The following is a 22445-nucleotide window of genomic DNA, read 5'->3' as shown; positions in this document are numbered from 1 at the left end:
AGTGGTAGTTAGCAGGGTTAAATTTGTCCTTTTGTTTGTAAAAGCAACCCAAGTTTCCATATTGTCAGATACATACTAGTATGGTAAGTGTTCTGGAATAGTTTGGCTGGAGGGTGCAACCACAGGAACGACGCCTGTCACTTAAAGCTCATTTGAGAAAGTAAATCATCTTGATACGCTTTCAGAAACCATCAACACACAAAACTGCTGCTGAGTTACAAAGAGGTGCATGAAAATATGGTCAAATGTTTAGTCAAAGGTTTAAGAAGAATCTTAAAAGAGAGGGGCAGATATTTAGCGAGGGTGTCAATACGTCAGAAATAAGCCTGGAACTTATAATATCCATGCTGACTATTTTGCCCATCTGCACAAATCCCACACTTCCACAGGAAGTTTGTGCATATCTACACCTTACTTATTCAAATGCCTATGTAAATATCTGCTAAACATATCAATGGTATTTGATCTGACCATCTCCTCTGTCAGTGTATTTCTGATATCAGCCTAGCTGTAAAACCTCGAAATGCTGCCATGAATGGGCTAGTGAGTTAAATGAATTGTTCAGTAGGTTTGACAATTACCTTCCTGTTCACATCCCCTCAGCACCCAATGCCTCTCCCCTGCCCTAGTTCTACAACACAGGCTACCGCTGACTTCATCCCCTCCTCCCCCTGCACCTACCATTCAAACCTCCACATACCAGCCATTGCCCTGATCTTTACCTCCCCTAGCCCCCCACCTCTCACCAGCTCCCCCAGTCATCTTTGCTACTGAGCAGGTGAGAAGGGCCCTGGAGAAACTCAGACACGGCAAAGAATTGGGACCAGATGGACTGAACCACAAGGTCCTGAAGGAGTGTGCTAGGCAGCTGTGTGGATTCTCCAGTGCATTTTTAATCTGAGTACCAGCCTGGAAATGGTCCCAACTATATGGAGAACATCATGTATGGTCCCAGTACCCAAGAAGGACCAAATGAAAGTCTTGAATGACTACTGTCCAGTGGCCCTGACCTCACACGTCATGAAGACCCTAGAGAAGCTGGTCCTATCTCACCTCCGACCCCTGGTCAGATCAGCCCTCGATCCCCTGGTGTTTGTCTACCAGGAGCACATTGGAGTTGACAATGCTGTCATCTACCCGCTGAACAGAGCCTCCTCCCATTTGGATAAGCAGGGCAGCACTGTGAGGGCATGCTGGGGGAAAAGCTCCCCTCAACGCTGGCTGGCATTTCCATTGTATCCTGGATAATGGGAGACCACAGTTTGTGCGTCTGCAGAGCTGCATGTCAGACATGGCTATTAGCAGCACTGGGGCTCCACAGGGGACTGTATTGGCTCCCTTCCTGTTTACCCTGTATACCTTGGACTTTAGATATAACACTAAGTCATGTCATCTGCAGAAATTTTCAGACTCAGCAACAGCTGGGTATATAAAGGGAGGACAGGAGGATGAATACAGGGCCCTGGTGGAGGACTTTGTCAAATGGCACAAGCTGAATCATCTGCAGCTCAACGTCAGTAAGACAAAGGAGATGGTGATGGACTTTAGGAAAACTAAGCCTGCACTGCTCCCTGTTACTATTGATGGTGAAGATGTGGATGTGGTGAGGACCTACAGGTACCTGGATGACAGACTTGAGTGGAGCACCAACACAGAGGCTGTGTACAAGAAGGGCCAGAGTCACCTCTACTCCTAAGGAGATTGAGGCCGTTTGAGAAAGCAGGCCTCTCCTTCTCATGTTCTACCGGTCTGTTGTTGCCAGTACAATCTTCTGCACGGTGGTGTGCTGGGGCAATGTGGGTGAGTCCAACAGGCTCAATAAACTGATTAGAAAGGCTGACTCTGTTATAGGAGTCAAACTGGACACACTGGAGGCTGTAGTAGAGGCTATGGAAAATCCTGGCAATTCTGGACAATATTTCTCACCCTCTGCATACTACCTTGGCTGAACAAAAGAACACTTTTAGTAACAGACTAAGACAACTGTGCTGCTCCAAAGAACCCTATATGAGGCTATTCTTACCCTCAGCCATTAGGGCTCTATAATGAGTCAAGCTAGAGCCAGGAAAGTGATTTCTCCTCCTGTTAGACTGTTTGAAGTAACTTTTTAAAAAATTATTTCTTAATTATCTTCTAATATTTGTATACCTGTGCACTTGTAATACTACTGTGACACTGCAATAAAGTATCTATATAAAAGAAGCTTTGCTATCAGATCCTCAACAGAACTCCTTCCTCAAATCTATGCCTTTTTTGATACTTCTGCAAAGGAAAAAGATTCTATCTACTCCATCTCTGCTTATAATTATATACACCTCTATCATTTTGTCCCTCACTCCAGGGAAAAGCCCAGCTTATTCATTCTCTCTCCATAACTGAAGTCCTCAGATCCAGGTCCTGCTGAATTTCCTCGGGATTCTCAATCCAGGAAACAGAATTCTAAAACTGAGGCCAAATTATGTCCTCTGCTTTATTTCACAGCCTTTCTGGGAAGAGAAGGCTTTTCCATTTTGGTGCCCCTTTGCACACAACTGTCAAGAATTTCAAGATCTCTGTTACATGCATCACAGAGTCACCCACACAAAAGAAATGAGCTTACTATGGGTGAAGAAAGGAAACAGTTATGTTGAACATTGATATCGCCAAGTCTGGAGGTGATACAAGTGAACTGAGCGGAGGAAGTAAAGTGGGGGCGGAGATGGGCCGTGTGGCAGAAGTGGTGAATGTACTTTATGTTCACAACAGATGTAACACGGATTGACCAACCTGAGGGAGCTGCAGTGAGACAGAGTGAGCCAACGTCGTCTGGAATGGGTGGGGGAGGGTAGCAAGAGAGTGTTTCCATGGGACAGGATAGAACACTGAAAGCGACCAAGTAGCTATGGAATAGTCTTGTATACTAATACTCAATGACAATCACCACCATGGGGACATAGACTGAGAATTGTTACAGTACAGAGGGAGGCCTTTCAAGGTTCAAAATAAATTTATTATCAAACTATGTATATGTTATCCTATACTACCTTTGTGATGGTTATTCACTTTCTAGGGCCCAGGAGGCTTATTGCTGATCTCAGCTTTCTAGCACAACAGCATGAACTTTCCAAAGGGTCAGAGTTGCTTTTGACAAAGTTAAACGCCTAACCAACATTTCTTGCTTACCTTCTTGTTGTAAACAGTGAGGTTTTGTAGGCCCATGTTTAATCATACAGCAACAAAACATACAGCACTGGCTAAGTTATTTACACCACTGTGACAGAGTTCAAGGAAGCTTGCAGACCAGATTGATTTTGTCACTTAGCACATCAGACGTGGTTACAGGTATGGTTGATCAATCGATAGTTTGGATATTTGTGTTTTCAGAGAGTCAGCTCTCACAGCATCAATTTTGGGTGCCTGGAATCTCTGTCCCCAGAAGATTTTAGGCCATCTGTGTGAATTGCTTTGTCCCAGCAAAGGCATTTGGAAGATCACATGCAGATAATGTCAACTGGTAGCAAAGCAGAATGAATAATAGAACTCACTGGAGATTGTTAGCAATGACAGAAAGATGGGGTACCAGAACTTTCTGTTACAGACATCTCGTTTGCCTCCAACTCGTTGGCATGTTATTTAGTTTTGTAAGAATTGTACTTGTGTTTGGAAATCTTTCGTAATTCAGAAATCTTTCATAAATCAGAAAGCCTATGCGAGTTTTAAATGTGTGTTAAGAGCTATTTGTCCAAATTTAAACATGTATCATTAAAAATAAAATAAACTTTATTTAAAGTACTGGAAGTACTTTCTTCTTGGTAGGGAGGGTGACTCACCACTCAAATAGTGGGTATTGACAGTTAGGCTTTGCTGCAGAGACTCGACTAGACAGGAAAGTAAGACAGTCTTTGAAGAGTAGGTTTATATAGTATAACCTCCAATAGTGAGGGTACGTATAGATAGATACCTACATATATTGGATAGGACTTTAAATTTTCTTTTGAGTCTAGGGCTTTGCGGACAAAGAGCACTACCATCACACCTTGAGATTCATTTTCCTGTAGGTATTTACAGGAAAAAGAAATACATACAATATAATTTTACAGGTAAACTACACAAGAACAGACAAAGACTGAGAAACATCAATGTACAAAAGACAAATTGCAAATAAAACCAATACTGGGAACCCAAGCTGTAAAGAATCCTTGAAAGTGAGTCGCAGTATCAGTTCGGAGTAGTAGTGATTGAAGTTATCCGCACCATTTCAGGAGCCTGATGGTTGTAGGGTAATAGCTGTTCATGAATCTGGTGCTGTTGGAGCTAAGGCTTATCTACCTCCTGCCTGATGGTAGAGTGAGAAGAGTGTGTGCCCTGGATGATGGGGTGCACTATGTAAATATACTCAATGGTGGGGAGGGCTTTGCTAGTGATAGACTAGACTACATCCACCCGCTGACTGCTCAGGCTGTGTGCTTAGCCCACTGCTCTACTCTCTGTATACACGTGACTGTGTGGTTAGGCATAGCTCAAATACCATCTATAAATTTGCTGCTGGTAGAATTGTTGGTAGAATCTCAGGTGTGAAGAGAGTGCACACAGGAGTGAGATATGCTAACTAACAGAATGGTGCTGCAGCAACAACCTGGCACTCAACGTCAGTAAGACAAAAGAGCTGATTGTGGACTTCAGGAAGGGTAAGACGAAGGAACACATACCGATCCTCATAGAGGGATGAGAAGTGGAGAGAGTGAGCAGCTTCAAGTTCCTGGGTGTCAAGATCTCTGACGATTTAACCTAGTCCCAACACATTGATGTAGTCATAACAAAGACAAAACAGTGGCTATACCTTATTAGGAGTTTGAAGCGATTTGGCATGTCAACAAATACACTCAAAAACTTTTATAGTTATACTATGGAGAGCATTCTGACAGGCTGCATCACTGTCTGGTATGGAGGGGCTACTGCACAGGACCAAAGGAAGCTGCAGAAGGTTGTAAATCTAGTCAGCTCCGTCTTGGGCACAAGTCTACAAAGTACCCAGGACATCTTCAGGGACCGGTGTCTCAGAAAAGCAGCGTCCATTATTAAGGACCTCCAACACCCAGGGCATGCCCTTTTCTCACTGTTACCATCAGGTAGGAGGTACAGAAGCCTGAAGGGACACCCTCAGCGATTCAGGTACAGCTTCTTTGCCCCTGCCATCCGATTCCTGAATGGACATTGAAGCTTTGGACACTGCCTCACTTTTTTAATATACAGTATTTCTGTTTTTGCACATTTTTAATAATCTATTCAATATACATAATTTACTTGTTTATTTATTATTATGTTTTATTTTATTTATTATTTTTTCTCTCTCTGCTAAATTATGTATTGCATTGAACTGCTGTTGCTGAGTTAACAAATTTCACGTCACATGCCGGTGATAATAGATAGATAGATAGATAGATAGATAGATAGATAGATAGATAGATAGATAGATACTTTATTCATCACCATGGGGAAATTCAACATTTTTTCCAATGTCCCATACACTTGTTGTAGCAAAACTAATTACATACAATACTTAACTCAGTAAAAATATGATATACATCTAAGTCACTCTTTCCAAAAGCATTAATAATAGCTTTTAAAAAGTTCTTAAGTAGTTTACTTAAATACATTAAATACAATCAACCCCGGCACTTTAACATATCTTACTCCTGGCAGTTGAATTGTAAAGCCTAATGGCATTGGGGAGTATTGACCTCTTCATCCTGTCTGAGGAGCATTGCATCGATAGCAGCCTGTTGCTGACACTGCTTCTCTGTCTCTGGATGGTGCTATGTAGAGGATGTTCAGGGTTTTCCATAATTGACCGTAGCCTACTCAGCGCCCTTCGCTCAGCTACCGATGTTATACTCTCCAGTACTTTGCCCACGACAGAGCCCGCCTTCCTTACCAGCTTATTAAGACATGAGGCGTCCCTCTTCTTAGTGCTGCCTCCCCAACACGCCACCACAAAGAAGAGGGCGCTCTCCACAACTGACCTATAGAACATCTTCAGCATCTCACTGCAGACATTGAATGACGCCAACCTTCTAAGGAAGTACAGTCGACTCTGTGCCTTCCAGCACAAGGCATCTGTGTTGGCAGTCCAGTCTAGCTTCTCGTCTAACTGTACTCCCAGATACTTGTAGGTCTTAACCTGCTCCACACATTCTCCATTAATGATCACTGGCTCCATATGAGGCCTAGATCTCCTAAAGTCCACCACCATCTCCTTGGTCTTGGTGATATTGAGACGCAGGTAGTTTGAGTTGCACCATATCACAAAGTCCTGTATCAGTTTCCTATACTCCTCCTCCTGTCCATTCCTGACACACCCCACTATGGCTGTGTCGTCAGCGAACTTCTGCACATGGCAGGACTCCGAGTTATATTGGAAGTCTGATGTGTACAGGGTTCACATAACCTGATTCTGATTCTGACACCATGCCAATGTCCATTAGAATATGGATGATGGGGTGCACTATGTAAGTATACTCAATGGTGGGGAGGGTTTTGCCTGTGATAGGCTAGACTACATCCACCCGCTGACACCATGCCAATGTCCATTACAACCATTCTTTCTACAAAGCTCTGCAAGGTATTCCCTCTCAAGCCCCCATCCAATTTCCTTTTGGTGGCACTGATCAATTCTGTTGGCATTACCCTTACAGACAATAAGTTCTAGATTACTTCAACTCTTTGCATGAAAAGAGACGTTATTGACCTGTCAGATACATCTTTAGTTCCTCCATTTTAATTCTGTTCCCTTTCATTGTCTATCAAATGGGAACAATATCCCTCTAGCTGTATGATACAAACTAAGAGGTTTAAAATGAAGTCAATCTTAGTGAAGGCTGGTGTCAAGTGAGGCTACATCATTGTCCCTAGTATTCTCAACACCCCTAGCTGAAACTCTGCTTCTCCCCTCAGATTTCCTACAGGAGTGGAACTGATGCCCAGAATTAATGAGAATGTGTAAATATGTACATTAAGAAACCAGATCCCCAGAACTTCAGTACTCGAACTGTACCATGCATACGATCCTACTCTTTGGCATACTCTGAGATTGAGCTCCAAGGCATCACCAATTTGTTCACATTAGAGGGGCTTGACAATCATCTACAAGATGAAGGTTTCCAACAATCAACTCTGCTCCACTATAAAGGTACGCAGTGTAATCCTATAAAATATGGAGCTCTACTGGTATCTTGGGAGCCACCATTTGGGAAAGACGAGCGTTGATGACAATTCACCACTGTTTTCAATGCACCAGCATAATCTTTGATCAATTGAGGAAAAGCATATTTTAAGGTGAAGACCCAAGATCTACTTGAGCAGTAGTGACTTCTGGTCTCTCTCTTTTTTTTTGAAATTTGCAACTGGCATCTCAAGACACTGGAAAAATACCAGCAACAAATCTCCACACAATCCTCCACTTTTCTGGAAGGATAGGTAAAATCAACATCCTGTTCCAGGCCAACATCTCAGTACTGACCCCGATTACATCCACTCAGCTCTGGCTGGATCACACTGTTTGCCTGCCTGCCTGCCTGCCAGCAGCTCCCCAGGCAGGCTCTCACCAGCAAGCCCTATCATGGGAAACAATTAGCGGGCAGACAGGGAAAAAAATAATGAGGGATCTATTTGAAGAAATGCAACATTTCCCCGACTGTTGGAAATTTCTGGCTCATGACAGCTCCAGTAGAAAGGGAGCATTTGGAACCTAGTGCCCATGCCCTGGATCAATAGTGCCAGAGTGCACCTCCTGTCTCATCTCCAGAAACGCCTCTGCATCTGATGTTGGCCTCCTCAAAAACCTCAGATTCAGAGTTTAAAAAGTCATCTGAGCACAATCTAAGAAGAAAAAGACTAAATGCTGTTTTGTTTGGTAGGATTAATGACCTTCCCTTTGCTTGTTGTATATGACAAATTAACAGAAAGTATTCTTAGAGATGGTATATATAATTATCTGGATGGACACGGTCTAATTAGGAACGGTCAACATGGATTTGTGCATGGAAAGTCAAGTTTTACAAATCTTATTGAATTTTTTGAAGAGGTTACTAGGAAAATTGACAAGGGTAAAGCAGTGGATGGTGTCTATATAGACTTCAGTAAGGCCTTTGACAAGGTTCCACATGGAAGGTTAGTTAGGAAGGTTCAACCGTTAGGTATTAATATTGAAGTAGTAAAATGGATTCAACAGTGACTGGATGGGAGATGCCAGAGAGTAGAGGTGGATAACTGTTTGTCAGGTTGGAGGCCGGTGACTAGTGGTGTGCTTTAGGGATCTGTACTGGGTCCAATGTTGTTTGTCATATACATTAATGATCTGGATGATGGGGTGGTAAATTGGATTAGTAAGTATGCAGATAATACTAAGATAGGTGACATTGTGGATAATAAAGTAGGTTTTCAAAGCTTGTAGAGAGATTTAGACCAGTTAGAAGAGTGGGCTGAAAGATGGCAGATGGAGTTTAATGCTGATAAGTGTGAGGTGCTACATTTTGGTAGGAATAATCAAAATAGGACATACATGGTAAATGATAGGGCATTGACGAATGCAGAACAGAGTGATCTAGGAATAAGGGTGCATAGTTCCCTGAAGGTGGAATCTCATGTGGGTGGTGGGGGGGGGGGGGGGGGTGAAGAAAGCTTTTGGTATGCTGGCCTTTATAAATCAGAGCATTGAGTATAGGAGTTGGAATGTAATGCTAAAATTGTTCAAGGCATTGGTGAGGCCAAATTTGGAGTATTGTGTACAGTTCTGGTCACCGAATTATAGGAAAGATGTCAACAAAATAGAGAGAGTACAGAGGAGATTTACGAGAATGTTACCTGGGTTTCAGCACCTAAGTTACAGGGAAAAGTTGAACAAGTTAGGTCTTTATTCTTTGGAGCATAGAAGGTTGAGGGGAGACTTGATAGAGGCATTTAAAATTATAAGGGGGATAGATAGAGTTGACATGGATAGGCTTTTTCCATTGAGAGGAGGGGAGATTCAAATAAGAGGACATGAGTTGAGAGTTAAGGGGCATAAGTTTAGGGGGAACTTCTTTACTCAGAGAGTGGTAGCTGTGTGGAACGAGCTTCCAATAGAAGTGGTAGAGGCAGGTTTGCAACCGTCATTTAAAGTAAAATTGGATAGGTATATGGACAGGAAAAGAATGGAGGGTTATGGGCTGAGTGCGGGTCAGTGGGACTAGGTGAGAATAAGCATTCGGCAAGGACTAGAAGGGCCGAGATGGCCTGCTTCTGTCCTGTAATTGTTATATGGTTATATATTCAATAAAATTTCATCCCATCCAGTGCCTGCATCTGAACTTGTGATGCTGGTCGAACACCATCTGGGGATGAAAACAATTGTCCTTGTCAAGATGACTAAGTCATACCTAGTTTATGAAACAATGTTGAATGTGGAGAATCAGACATTCAGCTTATGAATAATAATGTGCTTGAAATCAATCCGAGTACCACAGTTTCTTTCTTTTCAAATCTTTTTATTGATTTTAAGGCGAGTACCACAGTTTAATGAGCAGTACCCAATTTTAAGGTACAACAATAAACACAAGCGATTCTACAGATGCTGGAAATCGAGGGCAGCATGCACACAACTCAGACGAACAAGCAGCATCTATGGAGGTGAATAGATAGTCAATATTTCAGACCAAGGGTCTTCATCAGGACTGGAAAGGAAGCAGAAGATGCCACGATAAGAATGTTGTGGGGGGTGAGAAAAGAGGGAAGGAGAACAAGCCAAAAAATGATAAGTGATGCAGAGTCAGGGGGCACCAGAGATCCCAGACAGCGAGCAGTGAGAGAGATTCTCACTGAATTCGTGTCGAAGAGAAGATTTAAACTTTTTCAGGGTAACTTACCTTAAGGAAACTTGGCAGTGGAGCAGTGTCAAAAACACAGGAGAATCTGCAGATGCTGGAAATCCTGAGCAACACACAAGCTACAAGCTGTACTTATGAGATTTATTTATGAGCTTTGAGCTGATTCTACAATCTACAGACTCACTTTCCAGGAATTTACAGTTCATATTCATTGACAGTAGGGGAGATTCAAACAAGAGGACATGATTTGAGAGTTAGGGGTCAAAAGTTTAAGGGTAACATGAGGGGAAATTTCTTTACTCAGAGAGTGGTAGCTGTGTGGAATGAGTTTCCAGTAGAAGTGGTAGAGGCAGGTTTGGTATTGGTATTTAAAGTAAAATTGGATAGGTATATGGACAGGAAAGGAATGGAGGGTTATGGGCTGAGTGCGGGTCAGTGGGACTAGGTGAGAGTAAGCGTTCAGCATGGACTAGGAGGGCCGAGATGACCTGTTTCCATGCTGTAATTGTTATATGGTTATATTCTCAGTGTTTTTTTATTTACACAATTTTTCTTCTTTTGCACAATGACTGTCAGTCTTTATGTATAGCCTTTCTTAAGTCCTATTGGATTTCTTTATTTTTGTGTGAATTACTGGAATTAATGTCAATTTAGTATATTGAAACATACACTCAGTGGCACTAACATGCAGAGGTGGTGGTTGGTGGGGGAGTAGCTGGCTCCAGTGACATAAACTTGATTCTGATTTCTGGTGCTGTTTGTATGGAGTTTGCATGTTCTTCCTGTGATTTGTAGGTTTTATCAGGTGCTCTTGTTTCCTCTCATATCCTAAAGGCATAACTGGTTGTTGAGTTGATTGACTGCTGTAAGCTTTTCCTTGTTTGGAAAATCAGAGATGTCAGTGGGCAGGTGAGAGAATATGTGGAGAGCGGCCAGTGAGTGAGCAGGCCAGTGAAGGAGTGGCGCTTTCAGGCTTTGGCTCGAGAGGTTTTGGCAGCTTTGGCAGTTGGTTTGCGCAATCAAGTCAATCAAGATTTGAATAGCTCAGACGCAGCAGAAAGCAGTCAGAAAGCAGTTGATTGGGCAATCGAGATTTGAATAGCTCAGACTCAGCAGATCAGCTGATTGGGCAATCGAGGTCAGGTGACCAAGCAGTTTGATTGGGCAATCGGAAATTGAAAAGCTCAAACACATGAAAAGAGGGGTAGCTCAAGCAGAGCGGCCAGAGAAGGAGGGGAGCTTTGAGGCTTTGGCTCGAGAGGCTCCGGCGAGAAGAGGCGGAGGACGAGCTTGCTCCCAGTGAGGTAAGGCCGGGTAAGTTTTTAAAATTAATTTAATTAATTTAGGAGTTGGTAATGGAGGCAGTAGATAGGACAGTCCAGTGCTCCGTTTGCAGTATGTGGGAAGTCAGGGACGGCACAATTGTCACTGATGACTACACCTGCAAAAGGTGCATCCAGCTGCAGCTCCTGTCAAACCAAGTTAGGTAACTGGAGCTGGAGCTGGATGAACTTCCGATCATTCGGGAGGCAGAGGCAGAAATAGATCGGAGTTTCAGGGAGTCAGGAGACAGGTAACTGGGTGACTGTCAGGAGGGGGAAGGGGAATAGAAAGAGCAAAGCACCCCTGTGGCTGTTCCCATCAACAATAAGTATACTGTTTTGGATACTGTTGGTGGGGACGACCTACCAGGGACAAGTTGTAGTGGTCGTGTCTCTGGCACCGAGACTAGACCCTCAGCTCAGAAGGGAAGGAGGGAAAAGAGGAGAGCAGTAGTGAAAGGGGATTCGATAGTTAGGAGGACAGATAAGAGGTCCTGTGGGAGAGATCGAGAATCCTGGATGGTCTGTTGCCTCCCTGGTGCCTGGGTCCGCGATATCTCAGATCGAGTTCTCAGGAGAGAGGGTGAGCAGCCAGATGTCGTGGTCCACGTGGGGACCAATGACGTAGATAGGAGTAGGGATGAGGTCCTGAAAAAGGAATATAGGGAGTTAGGACAGAAGTTAAAAAGCAGGACCTCAAGGGTGGTAATCTCAGGGTTGCTGCCTGTGCCACGAGACAGAGAGGGTAGGAACAGGAAGTCATGGCAGATGAATGTGTGGCTGAAGAGTTGGTGCAGGGGGCAGGGGTTCAGATTTCTGGATCATTGCGATCTCTCCTGGGGAAGGTCTGATCTGTATAAAAAGGACGGGCTGCACCTGAACTGGAAAGGGACCAATATCCTGGCGGGCAGGTTTGATAGAGCTGTTGGGGAGGGTTTAAACTAGTTTGGCAGGGGGGTTGGGAATCAGAATGTGAGTGCAGAGATTAGGGTAGAAGGTTAAGGGCAAGATGCTATGTGTTCTGAGTTGGTGAGGAAGGACAGGCAGGGAACAAAACATAAATGTAGTCAGAGGGGTTGAAATGTGTCTATTTCAATGCTAGGAGTATTAGGAATAAAGGGGATGAACTTAGAGCATGGATCAGTACGTGGAACTATGATGTTGTGGCCGTTACTGAAACTTGGCTGGAGGAAGGTCAGGATTGGCTGATGCAGGTACCGGGGGTTTAGGTGTTTTAAAAGGAATAGGATGGGAGGTACTGGTCAGAGATAGTATCACGGCTATAGAAAGGGAGGACGCTGCAGAGGGAGTGTCTACTGAGTCGGTGTGGGTGGAAGTCAGAAATAGGAAGGGATCAATCACTGTGCTGGGAGTAGTCTATAGGCCCCCAAATAGCCCTCGGGACACTGAGGAGCAGATAAGCAGGCAGATTTTAAAATGGTTAGTTATGAGTGATTTCAACTTCCCTCATATTGACTGGAACCTCCTGACTGCAAGGGGGATAGATGGGGCAGAATTTGTCAGGTGTGTTCAAGAAGGATTCCTGACACAGTACGTGGACTGGCTGACAAAAAGAGAGGACATACTGGATCTAGTTCTGGGTAATGAACCTGGTCAGGTGGCAGACCTCTTGGTGGGGGAGCATTTTGATGAGAGTGACCACAACTCCCTTAGCTTCAGCATAGCTATGGAAAAGGATAAAAACAGACAAAATGGGGAAGTGTTTAACTGGGGAAGGGCTAACTTTGAAAGGATGAGGCAGGAACTAGTGAGAGTAAATTGGAAACAGATGTTCAAGGGTGAAAGCACAGAAGTAATGTGGAGGAAGTTTAGGGACCACTTGTGCTGGGTTCAGGATAGGTTTGTCCCACTGAGACAAGGAAAAAATGGTAGGAAAAGGGAACCATGGCTGATGAAACACGTGAGGCAACTCGTCAAGAGGAAGAAGGAAGCATGTGTTAGATATAAGAAGCAGGAAGCAGGAGGGGCTCATGGGAAATATAGGGTAGCCAGGAAGGAGCTTAAGAAAGGACAGGAGAGCTCGAAGGGGGCATGAGAAGGCCTTGGCATGTAGGATTAAGGAGAACCCCAAGGCGTTCTATGCGTATGTGAAGATCAGAAGGATGACAAGAATGAAGGTGGGGCCGCTAAAGGATAAAGGAGGCAACATGTGCCTGGAGGCAGAGGAGGTTGGGGAGGTCCTAAATGAATACTTTGCTTCAGTATTCACAAGTGAAAAGGACCTTGATCAAGGTGAGGTCGAAATAGAACAGGCCTGTGTGCTGGACGATGTGGAGATTAAGGAAGAAGAAGTGTTGGATCTTCTTAAAAACATCAAGATTTATAAATCATCAGGGCCGGGCGTGATACACCCCAGCTTGCTGTAGGAAGTGAGAGAAGAGATCACCGGGGCAGCCCCTAGGATCTTTGAATCCTCTTGGCTGCAGGGGAGGTGCCGGAGGATTGGAGAATGGCAAATGTAGTTCCCTTGTTTAAAAAAGGTAGTAGGGAGAATCCTGGGAACTATAGACCAGTGAGTCTTACGTCGGTGGTCTGCAAACTATTGGAAAGGATTCTTAAGGATAGGATCTACGATCATTTGGAGAAGTACAGTCTACTCAAGGATAGTCAACATGGCTTTGTGAAAGGAAGGTCATGCCTCACAAGCCTAACTGAGTGTTTTGAAGAGGTAACAAAAGAAATTGATGAGGGTAGGGTGGTAGATGTGGTCTACATGGATTTTAGCAAGGTATTTGACAAGGTCCCCCACGAGAGACTCATCCAGAAAGTCATCAGGCATGGGATCAGTGGAACCTTGGCTGATTGGATAAAAAATTGGCTTAAAGGAAGAAAGCAGAGAGTAGTATTGGAAGGAAAGTATTCTGCCTGGAGGTTGGTGACTAGTGGAGTGCTGCAGGGATCTGTCCTGGGACCCCTGGTATTTGTGATTTTTATAAATGACCTGGATGAAGAGGCAGAAGAATGAGTGAGTAAGTTTGCGGAAGACACGAAGATTGGAGGAGTTGTGGATGGAGCTGTAGGTTGTCGAAGGTTACAAGAGGATATAGACAGGATGCAGAGTTGGGCAGAAAAGTGGCAGATGCAGTTCAATCCGGATAAGTGTGAGGTGATGCATTTTGGAAGGACAAACCAGAAGGCTGAATACAGGGTTAATAGTCGGTTATTTAAGAGTGTGGATGAACAGAGGGACCTTGGGGTTAAAATCCATACATCCCTCAAGGTCACTGCACAGGTTGATACGATAGTTAAGAAGGTCTATGGGAGGCTAGGCTTCATTAACAGGGGGATTGAGTTCAAGAGTAGAGAGGTCATGTTGCAACTCTACAAATCTCTGGTGAGACCGCACTTAGAGTATTGTGTTCAATTCTGGTCACCTCATTATAGGAAGGATGTGGAAACTATGGAGAGGGTGCAGAGGAGATTTACCAGGATGTTGCCTGGTTTGGAGAACAAGTCTTATGAGGCAAGGTTAGCAGAGCTGGGACTTTTCTCTTTGGAGCATAGAAGGATGAGAGGGGACTTGATAGAGGTCTACAAGATTATGAGAGGCATAGATAGGGTGGATAGTCAGTACCTGTTTCCCAGGGCACCAATAGCAAACACCAGAGGGCATATGTACAAAGTTAAGGGGGGGAAGTTTAGGGGAGACATCAGGGGTAAGTTTTTTACACAGAGGGTTGTGGGTGCCTAGAATGACTTACCAGGAATGGTGGTGGAGGCTAAAATATTAGGGGTGTTTAAGAGCCTCTTGGACAAGTACATGGATGAAAGAAAAATAGAGGGTTAAGGGGGTAGTGTGGGTTTAGTACATTTTTTAAGGAATATATGGGTCGGCACAACATCGGGGGTCGAAGGGCCTGTACTGTGCTGAAGTATTCGAGTGTCTCCTAGTGTCTGGTGTCTTCTAGTGGGGGGCAAGTGCAGGAATAGGACCAAAAAGCTTGTATGAACTCAATGAGTTGAAAAAATTTAAAAAAAACTTTATTTGTCACATATACATTGCAATATCAAATCGGCGAGGATTGTGCTGGTCAGCCCAAACAGGTCACCAAGCTTCTGAAGCAAGCAGAGCGTGCCCGCAACTCACTAACCCCTAACCATTCATCTTTGAAATATGGGAGGAAATCCCATGCAAAGGAAACCCATGAGGTCATGGGGACAAGGTACAAACTCCTTACAGCAGGTTAGTAGGTGGTTAACCTCTCTCAGGCTATCACTATGCATAGGTGATTTTTGGTATTACAAATGTAACACGCTGTAAGGTTTCACTGCTAATGTAATGGCTTCTCTGTAATGTTCCACTGCTGAGGTAATGGTTTCTTTGTAGCAGCAATGTTTGGGTTATGACTAATAAAGGGGCATGTTAGCCAATGAGGGGATGTTGTCCTTTCTTGTGTGTCTGGGAGCCAGGATTTCATGGTTTTTTCCGTAGGGGAACTTTGGAGAGAGAGGACGTGAATGGAGAGGATCAGTAGAACACTAGACGGACTGGACTGAGGAGCGAGGGTCCGAGGGCCGGCCACGCTCAGAGGTCGACGGGAACGAACAGTGAGTTCCAATGGTGGACAATAGATTGTTTCATGAGAATGGGCCCTTTTCTTGTTTCTTTACTGACCATATAGTCAAATTAAGAATTATAAAGCTCAATCGCTTAATCGCATATTGTGTACTGTCTGATATTTTGCGGTGTGGATTTGTAACTGGGCAACACATCACACAGCATCCACACAAACGGCATTTCTCAGTTTGGCAGGGCCGGAGGCTGTTTTCCCCTAGAAGACCACGGGCTGGCCAAACCTGAGGACCTGAGGGTCAAACAAACAGCTACAGAAAGTATCGTAGCAGCTGCTGAAGGCCTTGGACATGGGTGTATTAGTGGGCATCTTCTTGTAATAGATGTAACTGCAGCAGTGTACTCTGAGGAAGGTAAAGGCTTGTATGCTGAGAGAAAAGGCCTCTCAGCAGAAGGCCGCTTGCACCCTGAGGATTCAGAGCACCTCCACAATGAGGGGCAACATGTAAGCGTTCTGGATTCAGTCAGCACGATTTCACTGAAATCTGCACGCATTGCTGGGAATTCCAAACAGGGCAAAGAATATGTGGTTAATTGTTGTCAGAGCACAAACAAAGCCACTTTGCAGGCCTGAAGTCTGAAGATAGTCACATCACAGCACGATTACTGCAGGTCACTTTGTCTCCCAATTCAAAGATGGTAAACATCATACTCTCTTATGAGCTAATGGGCAGAGAGTGCCTGTTTACTTGTAGGAATGACCCACTGCGTGCAGCTCAACTTTGCCATCATAAGGGGACTGCCTTTGCCACCTTCTGAACAATGAGCAGCTGAGAAGTAGGAGGAAACTAGAGAAGGAAGGAGGGGAGAGAAATTACCCAGACAGAATACGGCATGTTGCTCTTCTAACCTGAGTTTGGCCACCTTCCCTCCTTCTTTTTTGTCCATTCCTCATTTTGGATCCACTCTTACCCCTTCTCTTCTCCAGACCTGCCCATCACCTCTCTCTGGTTTCTCTCCTCCTTCCCTTTCTTTCATGCTCTGCTGCCCTCTCCTATCAGATTCCTTCTTCATCAGCCTTTACCTCTTCCACCCATTACCTCCCAGCTTCCAACTTCAATAGCCCCACTCCAACCCACCTGCCTTTCCCATTACCTGTCTTACCTGTCATCTGCCAGCTTGTACTCCTCCTTCTCATCCCACCACCTTTTTATTCTGACTTCTGTTCCATTCCTCTCCAGTTCAGAAGAAGGGTCTGGGCCCAAAACATTGACTGTTTATTCCCCTCCGTAGATGCTGCCTGACTTGCTGAGTTCTTCCAACAATTTGTGTGCATTGCTCAAAATTTCCAGTGACTGTAGAGTCTTTTGAGTTTATGAATTAATCATCAAACTTGCTGTTATACAGTAGGCACTGAAGTTACCTGTTTTTGATCATTGTTGCACGTTGTGTATTTTTTATATATATATATAGTTTGATTAAGCATTCTTGTTTTTAAATAATTCATTACAGGTTATATGTATAAATACATGAATTGCATATGTCATCACACTACCAGCTAATCATGACATCATAAAATGTGTACGACTTGCTTAAAGTAAAATAGAAGTCAGACCTGCACTTTTGGACTCCCATGTCTTCCTTGAATTAGTTTAATGTTTTGAAGTTACAAAACAAAATTGGCGACAAGGTATTTTTAAAACAAACTCAAGATGGCACAGTTCAAATTCAAAGAAGGGAAGACACAATCAAGTTTTTAAAAAAAGGCAGTAAACTGAGTTCAAGGGTTTATAAATAGTAAGTACTGGGTGATAATAACCAGGAAAAAGCAAGCAGAAGTGGCTGGTTACATCGGAAAGATTAACACATTTGATTGCACAACAGATAATTGGATTTTATACAGCAAACAGATTGAGCAATATTTTGAAGCAAATGAAATGGACAATGAAAAACAAGTACTGATTTTGCTAAGTGCATGAATTTAATCGTATACAGTTTGCTTCAAAGTTTGACTGATCCAACCAAACCATCTGAAATGAGCTTTGCTGATGTTGTCAAAGAAATGCAGGAACATTTAGAACCGATGCCATTGTTGATCGCAGAACACTTTCAGAAGTGGAATGAGAAAGAAGGGGAGTCCACTTCACTGAAAGTGGCAGAATGGAAGAGACTATCTGAACGCTGTCAGTTCGGCAATGGTCTTAATGATGCACTGAATGATCGTTTAGTTTGTGGAATCTTAAAGAAAGCATTCAAAAAAATGGCTCCTAAATAAAGCACAACTTGCATTCAAAAGAGCAATTGAAATCATTCTTTCAATGGAAACTGCAGACTGATGCAATTGAGTTGCAGTCAGGAATGAAACAGTGTGTGAATAAAATTGCAGCATCAAAACAGAAACCATCCTGGATGAACAAATAGTTTAATCATTGTGACAGGGGCTCACATACACCAGGCAAATACAGGTTTGAGGTTGAAAATTGCAGAAAATGCAACAAAGAAAATGAAACACATACGAAGAGCGTGTCTGGCAAACAAAGATAAATAGATTGTACAGGGAAGATAAAAAGTCAAGTTGCAATTTCAACATGAACACTAATCTACATGCTGTTGATGAAAATTCTGATAATGATGATTGTAACTAGGATTGTGCGGCCTTGAGATTTACAGTATGAAAATTAGCAATAGCCAGAAGTGAATGGCCAATTAATTAAAATGGAATTAGACACTGATTCAGCTGTTTCAGTCATTCCACAAAATGAGTTTGAAGGGCATTTCAAAGATACTGAACTGAAGTCTGCAGATATTCAACAAAGAACTAATACTAAAGAAAACACAACTGCTGTGGGAATGACATTTTTAACTGTGAAATACAACAACCAACAAGCAACACTGAGTTTGTATATAGTAAGGAATAGAAGGACCAGTATTGTGGGGGCCTGATTGGCTGAGACAACTACACCTTGTCTGGAGATCCATCCACAGTTTGCATGCTACATCCTCCGCAATCAAGGCATATGAAAGCGTATTAAGGAGGATACTGGATGAGCCACAGCAGTGTTCAAACATATCAAGGGTAAAATAGTGTTAAATGAAAATGCCACACCCAAATTTCACAAAGTCTGACCAGTTCCTTATACCATCAGTGATAAAGTAGCCAGTGAGCTAGATCACATGGAGGCAAAAGGAATTCTTTCCAAGGTTGAATGGAGCCCATGGGCAATGCCAGTGGTTCCAGAGGCCACATAGAATGGGTCTGTTAGGATTTGTGGTGATTTTAAGGTCACCATCAACCCAGTACTGAAAGTAGATCAATACTCTCTGCCCAGGGTAGAGGATATATTTGCAAACCTTTCTGGAGGAAAACACTTCAGCAAAGTGGACTTAGCTGAGATCTACTTTCATATGGAGACGGAAGAAGAGCCCAAAGGTCTTCTCACCATAACCACTCACTAAGGGTTTTATCACTATATTAGGCTTATTTTTGGAGTTGCATCTGCACCTGCACTCTGGCAGAAAGCTATGGACCAGGTGCTGCAAGGCTGCCCAGGCACTCAGTGTTACCTGGATGACATCATTGATACTGGTAAGGATGACAAGGAACATCTCCAAAATCTCTAGATAATGTTAAGAAGATTAGAAGATTATGGGCTCAGAGCACAATGCAACAAGTGTAACTTCTTTAAACCAAAGATCAGTTACTGTGGTTTCACGAATGATGCACAAAGATTACACAACTGTGCTGAGAAAATTCAAGCAGAAGTAATTGCTCTGAGGACAAAGGAAGAGTCAAGGTTGCTATCCTTTTTAGGATTTGTCAATTGCTAACAGGTTCCTGTCAAACCTGGCTACTGTGCTCCACCCCTTGAACTCATTACAGCTGATTAGCCAAAAGGTAAAGGAAATGGTGCTATCAGACACAGTACTCACACATTTTGATCCACATTGTCCAGGGAAGCTTGGCTGTGATATCTCACCTTATGGTACAGGTGCTGTCATGTCACATGTGATGAGTGATGGAACTGATGCCCCATAGCCTTTGCATCAAGTTCCCTTACCGCCATAGAGAAAAATTACACACAGATTGATGGAGAAGACTTGAATTTGGTTTGGTATGCAAAACATTTTAAGCAGCACTTGTATGGGAGAGGGTTTACCCTCATTACTGATCATCAACCACTAGTGTCCATTTCAGCAAGAATACAGAGGTGGGTCCTGTTTCTCTTACAAGGTTGAATTCAAGAGAATGACTAAGTTTGGAACCACTGATGGATTGTTCAATTTACCCTTAGAAAAGGAAGTACTGGAAAAATTTACTAAAGAGACACTCCTCTTGATCTATTCTCCTTAATGCAAAGCAATAGTCTCTCTATTACGGTAGAGACAATTCAAAGTGAAACCAGAAAAGATCCCACAATGTCTCATCTCTACATGGCCACCAAAAGTAGCTGGAAGATGCAACAGAAATGCCAGTTTCCCCATTTTTACCAGTGCTGAGATGAACTTGCTCTTGACTAAGGTTGCCTTATGTGGGGATTGAGAGGTGCTGTACCAACCAAGCAGAAAGCTGAAGTATTGGATGAACTACATGCCTGTCATCTAGGTGTGGTTAAAATGAAAGCATTGGCTCTAACCTTTGTCTGGTGGCGTGGGATAGATCAACAGATCGAGCAGCTTACCATGTACTGTACAGGATGCCAATGTGTCAAGAAGATGTCAAGAGCAGCATCTCTCCATCCGTGGAAATGGCCTGCGTTGGCCTGCAATTTGTGTGGATTTTGCCGGACCATTTATGGGCACAAATTTCTTGGTAGTAGTGGATGGAGCTGAAAAGTGGCCAGAAGAGTTTCCAATAGCCTTCACTACAGCCTCTCGTATATTGAGAATCTCTTCACAATTACTCGTGTTCCAGAGTGCTTAGTCAGTGACAATGGACCACAGTTTGTGAGAGAACAGTTTCAATCATTCCTACAAATGAATGGAATAAGACATATTACATCTGCTCCATACCATGACAGAAAGGTTTGTCCAGAGCAAGCAACATCAGCAGAACGTACTTCACTAACACTGAACCAGAAGCTCATCAAATTCCTCTTTGCATTTTGCAAAGCAACAACTCCACAAGCAACTCACCAGCTATGCTCTGCCTGAATTTGAGGAAGAGTACAGAGACACACGCAGAGGATATTCAACTGAACTTTATTGATAACACTGCTTGTACAATTTGTGATTTCCTCCCATGTGGGAGCAGCTAAAAGAGTGGCATAGGATTAACCCATTAACTATTACAACATCAGAAGAATCAGAATCAGAATTGGGTTTATTATCACCGGTATGTGACATGAAATTTGTTAACTTAGCAGCAGCAGTTCAATGCAATGCATAATCTAGCAGTGAAAAATAATAATAATAAATTACATTTTAAAAATAATAATAATAATAATAAGTAAATCAATTATGGTATATGTATATTGAATAGATTAAACAAATGTGCAAAAACAGAAATACTGTATATTAAAAAAAAGTGAGGTGGTGTCCAAAGATTTAATGTTCCATTTAGTAATTTTATGGCAGAGGGGAAGAAGCTGTTCCTGAATCGTTGATTGTGTGCCTTTAAGCTTCTGTACCTCCTACCTGATGGTTACAGTGAGAAAAGGGCATGCCCTGGGTGCTGGAGGTAATTAATAATGGACGTTGCCTTTCTGAGACACCGTGCCCTGAAGATGTCCTGGGTACTTTTTAGGCTAGTACCCAAGATGGAGCTGACTAGATTTACAACCTTCTGCAGCTTCTTTTGGTCCTGTGCAGTAGCCCGTCCATACCAGACAGTGATGCAGCCTGTCAGAATGCTCTCCATGGTACATCTATAGAAGTTTTTGAGTGTATTTGTTGACATGCCAAATCGCTTCAAACTCCTAATAAAGTATAGCTGCTGTCTTGCCTTCTTTATAACTACATCGATATGTTGGGACTAGGTTAGATCCTCAGATATCTTGACACCCAGGAACTTGAAACTGCTCACTCTCTCCGCTTCTGATCCCTCTATGAGAATTGGTATGTGTTCCTTCGTCTTACCCTTCCGGAAATCCAAAATCAGCTCTTTCGTCTTACTGACGTTGAGTGCCAGGTTGTTGCTGCGACTCGACTCCACTAGTTGGCCTATCTCACTCCTGTACGCCCTCTCGTCACTACCTGAGATTCTACCAACAATGATTGTATCATCAGCAAATTTATAGATGGTATTTGAGCTATGCATAACCACACAGTCATGGGTATAGAGAGAGTAGAGCAGTGGGCTAAGCACACACCCCTGAGGTGCACCAGTGTTGATCATCAGCGAGGGGGATATGTTATTACCAATCTGCGCAGACTGTGGTCTTCTGGTTAGGAAGTCGAGGATCCAGTTACAGAGGCCCAGGTTCTGCAACTTCTCAATCAGGATTGTGGGAACAATGGTATTAAATGCTGAGCTATAGTCGATGAACAGCATCCTGACATAGGTGTTTGTGTTGTCCAGGTGGTCTAAAGCCGTGTAGAGAGCCATTGAGATTGCGTCTGCCATTGACATTTCATTTTTCAATCTTTTTATTAATTTCCTGTAAAACAATATACAAATCAGAGGAGAAGTTCAGCAAACAGATAATATAAAAGACATAAAGAATAAAGAAAAGTATATATTGTCAAAATCAGATAGGTTTAATGTTATGCTGTTATATATACAGTATAATAAAGAAAACACAACTCCTC

The 22445-nt window shown here is 43.1% G+C and overlaps 1 long non-coding RNA gene across 1 annotated transcript in view; it reads left to right on the top strand.

The window, feature by feature from the left end:
- Nucleotides 1–11569: 11569 nt before the first annotated feature.
- LOC140727743 (uncharacterized) overlaps nt 11570–22445 on the top strand; it is a 50718-nt gene continuing 39842 nt past the window's right edge. Inside the window, exon 1 of the long non-coding RNA XR_012098908.1 lies at nt 11570–15733. This is a non-coding gene — a long non-coding RNA (uncharacterized lncRNA). The remainder of the gene's footprint in view (nt 15734–22445) is intronic.

Source organism: Hemitrygon akajei, chromosome 5, assembly GCF_048418815.1.
Source record: "Hemitrygon akajei chromosome 5, sHemAka1.3, whole genome shotgun sequence".
NCBI lineage: Eukaryota > Metazoa > Chordata > Chondrichthyes > Myliobatiformes > Dasyatidae > Hemitrygon > Hemitrygon akajei.
The sequence above is the reverse complement of the archived record's forward strand: the minus strand, read 5'-3'. Positions and strand labels throughout refer to the sequence as shown.